The following is a 7,985-nucleotide window of genomic DNA, read 5'->3' as shown; positions in this document are numbered from 1 at the left end:
TTCCTTACCCCCAGTCCGGGTTGTGTTGTGGTAGTATAGTCCGGACTGGGAGTTGAAACGGTTTTGGGGGTTTTCTCCCAATGATTTGAATTTTTTACATGTGTCTTTTTTCAAAAGCCGTGCCCCATTATGATTGCTGTGTGTATATAATATATATGTGTGAATATATATACCGATTTTAATGATCGACGGTTGGGATGTGGCCACGTCACCTTGGGCCCTTGAAATTTACTGTGGCTATAAAAGGCACCCTGACTCTCTTGTTCTTTTATACTCTCCCCTCTTCTTGCTTTTCCCTTCCTTTCTCCGCTTGTTGTTGCCGCCGTTGCTGTTGCTGCCGTTGCCTTTGCTGTTTACAAAGGATCCTCGACGGTTTTCGTTGTGTTTCCTTTATCTCCCTTTGTGCTCTTCATTTGTGAGTTTCTTCTCCCCCTTTATATTTTTTCTTTTTGTTTTCGGTTCCACAGATAATGCTACTGTTTGTTTATGTTTTTGTGTTTGTATGTATATTGGATTGTTATTTTTGTGTTCTTGGTAAAGGATATATGTATGTATAGCTTTTTTGTTTATGATTTGGTGTCTGATTTTGATTCTAAAGTATTTTCGGTGTTAGGGTTTTGTATTTGAGTCCGGACTGTAGTTTTTAGCTCAGACTTGTGTTTTTTGATTTTGGCTTTTCCTGATTTGTGCGTTTCCTTCAGCATTTGGGTTTGGGTTATGGGGAATTTTACCTCATCCGTGGTAGTTCTTCCCCAGGCTGGTATTTTTTAACTCATAAAATTGAATGTAGGATAGTCCGGACCACTGTAGGTTATAAAAATTATGAACTGGTAGGGATTTGGACTAATCCATCTTATTGCTTTTAGGTTGATGGTCCGGACTAAAGCGCGTGCCAAAGTATACTTCTCCTGCTACTCGGGACCTTCTGATTCCGACTTTGATTGTAATTCTGACCGGAGAGAGATGGGGAAAAAAGCTTCTACTTCAGAGTCCCATGTAATTAGGAAGTTGAAAGTTGCTGAGATTTCTCCTAGGAAGGTTCCATGCACTCCGGATGGGCACTGGGTAGATATTCTGAACTACTCATACACTCGTATACATACATAGCCACGTACCTTACATTGCTATCTATATTCATCTTCCCCAAAAACGAGTTCTTACTTTCACACCGGAGGCGCCGCGGGACTCCAAACCCCCTTCCGTATTATTTTGCAGATATCCCACAACAGCTGCACCCCCACCGCAGCAAAGGTTTCAGGCACGACGTTGAAGGAGCAGCCCCGCACACCGGAGTTATCACTACCCATTCGGTAGTCTACTTGTACAGTGGTACATGTAAGTGCTTGATTTTGTTTATTCATCTTATTCTCTTTTGTTTGCTTTATTTGTTATCTCTGTTCTGAGCATGTATCATATCGTGATCCTCGGGGACATAATGTTAGTTATGAGAAACAAATTGCTTGACATGAGACTCATACATGAAATTTAGTTTGACTGGCCCCGAAAAAACATATATGTTTTCGTTGAGTTTATAAAATTAAGACAATATCTATGACTTATGTTGCATAATAAATAATAAAATTTGAAATTTAGTTCGGGTGGGCTATCAATTCATTTGGCATAATACTATAAGCACCCAGCCATTGATTCATTCTAGCAGTATTTGAGATCTTGTGAAAGACAAAAGTGGCCGTGTCAGCGTGTTCAGTTTTCCGAAAAAAAATCCTTCAAGAGTTGTGAAGTTTTTTTTTCTCTTGAAGATTATTTACTTGACCTTTTCAACAGCATCAAAGAAGTTTAATACAAGACATTTTATAGTAAGTAGGTTTTTGTGGCACTTGAAAGTAGTTCCCTGATTCTTTCTCAAGGAGCACAGCCCCATCTTCTTCCAAGAAAGTAAACTGCGGAGATTGTTTCCATTCAACTAAATAAATTACACAGAATAAAATAACAGGTAAACGATTTAAATCTCTACAATAACAATAATGTATGCTCAAGAAAAAGATGTGTTTGTAGAATTGCGAACTTTGACTCACCTAATTCCTAAATGATAATATATACAAATAATGCAAGTTGGTAAGTGCAATTTCTTTTACCTGGAAGATTCTCCTTCATTCCTGTAAATTTTTTTTGATTGAAATCTAACCTTTGCCCTTCTCAAAAGCTAAACGATCAAATACGGTAGAATATTCAAATCAATTTAATTCAGTACGAGGAACAAACGATTATAAATATTACACATTTGACTTTTCTTGATCATCTTATATATTATCTCATAGCCCCTGTTAGTAGTCACTGAATTTATATGATATATATAACAAAGGAGATACATTTCTCTCCACAGTTAGATATGGTATCCAGAGGAACTATGGGGGATAAATACAGGTCTTTTCTTGATGCAGAGAATGTGAAAGACGTTCAATGGAGATTTGGTGCTCCTCCAAACTATGATGTCGTCAACAAACTTTTTGAAGAAGGCCAAACTAAGGTATGCTTTTCAAACACAACTGCAACTTCACGACTTGTGTAGAAAATATAGTATTTTCATTTTTAACGAGTTTTGCTAGTTGGTAAATTTGGTTATATTTTTCTGCAGATATGGCCAGCAGGTTCTTTGGAAGAAAAAGTACAGAACCTTGTGAAAACATGGGAAATGGAGATCTTTCACAAAGCACGATTAGAAGACTTCAAAATGCTTGATCCATACAAGTTTACTCTAAGCATTAACGGTAAAAGATAATTATTGAAAATTTAAAAGGTCACATGCACGTGTGTGTGAAGTTATCATCAACCCTACTAAAACCCTAAGGTGTTAGGAAGATGACTTAATACGTAGAATTGATCAATGTTTTATGTAAATATCATGGGATTTCTGAATACTAACTTATTGTGTTCTTCAGGAAGAAAAGGCCTGACAATGAGAGAAATCAAAGAGAATAAGGGAGCATACAATGCTCTGCTACAGACACAGTTTCCAGAACATTATCGTATCTACAATCCGGCTGACGAATCATCTGAGTCGTCTCATATTGTTTTCACCACAGCATTTCCTCGCTGATTTGCACTAGAGATTCTCCAAGTTTATACTGGACCGCCAGTGATTGTGTACAAGTTCAGGCACTGGGGTTTCATGGAAGGTCCTTTTAAAGGACAAGCCCCTAGTGGAGAAAAGGCAGAGTTCCATGGAATAGCCATTTTTGAGGTAAAATTACAAGTTTAATCTTAGTTCTCCATATTCTTTAATTTTGAAAATTGACAAGCTAAAATATTATCAAACAGTTGGGAGAAGATTCAAAGATTGTGAAGGTGGAGTTCTTTTATGATAGGGGAGAACTTATTGGAGGTCTGATGATGGGTGAAAAGACCGTTGGTTCCTCTGGTGAAACTGCTTCGAGCTGTCCCATTTTGCGAAGTACAGGATAGCATCTGCAAGATCCAAATTGTGTGTTTTAAAGTAACATTCGTAGGCGTGCAATTATATTACATCTACTTCGCAATTACTATAAAATCTTAACGTCCTTGTATAAATTATGTGCATCATGTATTCATGTGACAAATAATTATTCAATAAATTTTGTGGAATAAAAATATATACCTGCGGGTTCCTGTTTTAAAATTACGCAAACCACTATTTATTTAGAATTAAGCAACACAATAAATCATGTTCTTGAAAAAATTAAGATGCTAGTCACAAGAAATTTTACCATGTATAGGTGAATGCAAGTAAAATATTGCATTTAACAAAAACATCATTTTGGGAAGGAAAAAAAAGGAGAGCAAGGTAAACCGAATTATATAGTATTTAAATCCATTAAAACAGGTTAGCCATATTGCACTAACCGATAATAAAGATAATTTAAGAAAAAAAGATAATATTCATAACAAATCAAGCTGATTATAGAACCAAAATGATTAAAAATAGATGTAGAGTTAAAACTGTTTTCTCGACCAATATTCATACAACTGCATAACCTCAAAAGAAAGGTTCAGATCACTACATAAATGGGACAAGACTTCATTAATTTCCTAACAACTATTTTTGGAAGATTGTGCCCATCATTATACAAGTTGTTATGTCCTAGTTGTCTGTAGCACAGCGGTGGTCCCAAAACGTTTAGTGATGAATAACAGTATCCTTAATACTCCCCGTCAAGCTGGTTGTGAGGCACAGTAACAGCCAGCTTGTGCATGTGTGCTTGATGAAGAGAAACAGGTAGTATCTTTGTTCGAATGTCAGCAACCTGAGAGTTAGAGGAGACCTTTGTAGGAATAATGTGTCCGGCCTTAATTTCATCTCGAACGTAATGACAATCTACATCAACGTGCTTAGTTTTTTCATATAACACAGGGATGGCAACTATAGCTAAAACTGCTTGATTATCACAGTGAAGTATTGCACCAGGAATGTGTCCAAAACTAAGGTCTTTCAGTAGAGCATTAAGCCAAGTAATCTCATATGTTGTAAGGGCCATCGCCCGAGATTCAGCTTCAACAGAGCTTCTGGCCACCACTATCTATTTCTTAGCCTTCCAAGAGATTGGCGAATTACCAAAGAAGATGCAATAGTCAGTTGTTGAGTGTCTGGTGTTGGGGGTAGCTGGCCCAATCGCTATCACAATATGAATAGAGTTGAGCAGCACTAATTGTGGACAACAAAATTCCTTGAGGTAGAGTTCCAACAAGGTACCTGATAAATCACTGGCTGTTTGTAGATGAACACTACCAGGTGTTTGCATGAATTGGCTTAACAGTTGGACTGAGAATGCTATGTCAGGCCTAGTAATGGTGAGGTAAATCAGTTTACCCACCAATCTCTAGTATACTTTAACATCAGGTACGAGATCACTTTTGTTAGGAGTGAGTTTGATGTTTGCTTCAAGAGGTAGCTTTAGAGGCTTTGCTGATAGCAGACCATATTCTTGAATGAGATATTTGGTATACTTTTGCTGAGAGAGAAAAAACCCAGAAGTTGTTATGTCCACTTCAAGTCCTAAAGAATATCTCAAGGGGCCCAGTCTTTCATGTGGAAAGTTTGAGATAGCATGTCTTTAAGATTGTGAATCTCAGAACTATAACTGCCACATATAAGAAGATTATCTACATATATTAGCACAATAGTGAGACTGGAATTCGTTCTTTTAAGAAAAAAACTATAGTTAGACTTTAACTGAGAAAAACCAAGTTTAAACAAGGTAGTAGAGAGTTTGAAGAACCATTAACGTGGGGGCCGCTTGAGGCCATACCAAGCTTTTACCAAGAGAAGTACCAGCTCAGGGTCTGACTTGGAATAATGAGTGTTAACTGTAATCCTATCTCCGGCAGGAGAATATCCTTGAGGTAATTTCATATATACTTTTTCATGAAGGTCACCATGCAAGAAGGCATCGGTGACATCCATTTGTATAGTCTCTCAATCAGCAATAGCAGTTATTGCTAATAAAGTTCTCACTGTGGTCATTTTGGCCACATGAGCAAAAGTTTCATAGAAATCGTCACCATAAGTCTGATTGCACCCAAGAATAACCAACCTATCCTTTTTTCGGTCAAAGGAACCATCTCCCCTGTATTTTTTTCAAAGAACCATTTGCATCCAAGGGCATTTTTATCAGGTGGAAGAGTGGTAATTTTTCAGGTTTGGTTCTTTTCAAGTGCTTCAAGCTCAAGGTTCATGGCACTTACCCAGTCAGGATCAGTTACAGCGTCTTTAAAGAATAAGGGATCATTGTGCAGAGACAAATTTGAGAGAAAGCAACTGAAGTTCTCTTGTGAAGTGGTAAAAGCAAGGTTAGATATATGTGTGTCCTCATATTTGATGGAGATGGTGGCATTGTGGGTCTGATAGGATTCCATCCATATATGCTACTTGTGTTGTCTGGTTGATCTTCTTAAGGTGGATTCTGAAGTGTTGACTTGGTATAAAGGTTCAATAGTTGCATTATTGTATGTGTCTGTGATAGGAGTGGTGGTAGGAGGTGTGATTAGAGGTGCACAATCAGTGTCTGTTGGGTCATACAAGTCATCTATGTCTACTGGGTGTATACTTGCGGTTGGAATAGGCAATGGTGTCATGAATTGTTTGAGGGAGTCTGTTTGATAAGGAAATATTGACTCTTGAAAGGTCACATCTCTTGACACAAAGTGAGTTTTAGTCACAAGATTGTAGAGTTTATAACCCTCTTTAGAGGAGGGGTAGCCCAAAAATACACCGGGTACACCTCAAGCAACAAATTTATCTGAAGTAAATTTTGGATTAATATTAATGCTAGACATCCAAATACTCTAAGATACTCATAATCAGGAGATTTACCAAATAAAGCATGATAGGGAGAAGTGTTGTGTTAGATATAATTGATGATATCTGGACAAGAAACTATCAGAAGTTCATTTCAGGACTTATATCAGTATTTACTGAAGAGTGACATAATCGGTACATATATCAATATTTGATGATCATCAAATGATGTCATCGGGATTTATCACTTCAGTAGATATTCGAGGAGGAAAAGGAAAGCAGGAATTCAAGGTGATGAAGGACTTTATCTCAGAAGCAATAATACATGGATATGTTTCCTTATTGTAATAGAATAGGATTCCTTATTTAATTGTGTAGATGTGCTCTTTATGAAGCACATATTAGGTTGATGCTATATGCATTGCGAACATTGTTATATCATTCGCATAACCTAGCAGTTCTCAAGGATATTTGTTCATCCTTTTGAGAGAGTACATTTGTAATCAGTTTTTATCTGTTAATATAAAAACTGTTGATTTGTTGAAGCTTTGTCAAATTATTTGCATAAACTGTATTCACCCCCCACAGTTGATTACGGACCTAACAATTCGTTTCAGGGCTTGCTATTGACATACAAATAGTTTAAGATCTGAAAATCAATCTATAATGGCAGACAAAGAAGCACCACAAAATCCACAACCACCACCCCCATCCACATCATAGATTAGTAGCAACATGAGTAGGTATGAAACCATCAAGGTGTCAATCCTGAAGATACATGAATATCCAATCTGGAAAGTCAGGATGGCTATGTGCTTGGAAGCCACGGATCCTGAATATCTAAGCAGGATTTATGATAATCCTCAGAAACCAATAAAGGTAGTTGTTTCTGTTGCAGAAGAACCAGAAAAGATGGTTGAAAAAGACAGGAAGGACTATTCTCCCGAAGATCTTTCATCTATTATGAAGGATGCAAAAGTCAGACACATCTTACACAACAGTCTTGATAGTGTTATGCCCAATAGGGTTATTGGATGTAAGATAACAAAAGAGATATGGGATGCTTTAGAAGTAAAGTGTCAAGGCACAACTGATATCAAGAAGAATATGAGGACAATACTTACTCAAGAATACGAGCTCTTTTACTCAAGAGATAATGAATCCTTAACTGAGATCTATGAAAGATCTCAGAAGCTTCTGAATGACTTGTCTCTTGTCGACAAGGAGTATAATTTGGAGGACTCAAACTTGAAGTTCCTACTTGTTCTCCCTGAAAAGTGAGACTTTAGGGTCACGTCAATAAGGGATAACTACCAACTTAATGACACACCTCTAGATGAGATCTATGGCATACTGAAAACTCATGAACTAGAGATGGAGCAGAGAAGCAAGAGGAAATGATCTAAGTCTAGACCAATAGCACTTAAAGTTGAAGAGAAGCCAAAGGAGAAAGCTAAGAGAAAAGGGCACTCTAAAGGAAGAGCTATGATTGCAAAGTCAGATACTGAATCATCAAACTCCGATGATGACTCAAATACTAATAATGAATCAGATACTGATAATGATCATGACAACAATGAAGACATGGATCAAATGGCTGCTTTATTGGTTAAAGGCTTCAAGAAGATGGTCTACAAGAACTTTAAGAAAGGGAGAAGATTTTCCAGAAAAGGTTCCAGTTCCTCAAACTCTGATAAGAGGGACAATAGAAGAATACTGATTGGAAAGAATCAAAATCTGGAAAACTTGACAA

At 37.2% G+C, this 7,985-nt stretch overlaps 1 pseudogene; it reads left to right on the top strand.

Moving 5' to 3' along the window:
• Positions 1-282: 282 nt before the first annotated feature.
• Positions 283-3,602, top strand: LOC141696752 (pathogen-related protein-like; annotated as a pseudogene).
• The last annotated feature ends 4,383 nt before the right edge of the window (positions 3,603-7,985 follow it).

Source organism: Apium graveolens, chromosome 11 (assembly GCF_009905375.1).
Source record: "Apium graveolens cultivar Ventura chromosome 11, ASM990537v1, whole genome shotgun sequence".
Taxonomy (NCBI): Eukaryota; Viridiplantae; Streptophyta; class Magnoliopsida; order Apiales; family Apiaceae; genus Apium; species Apium graveolens.
The sequence above is the reverse complement of the archived record's forward strand: the minus strand, read 5'-3'. Positions and strand labels throughout refer to the sequence as shown.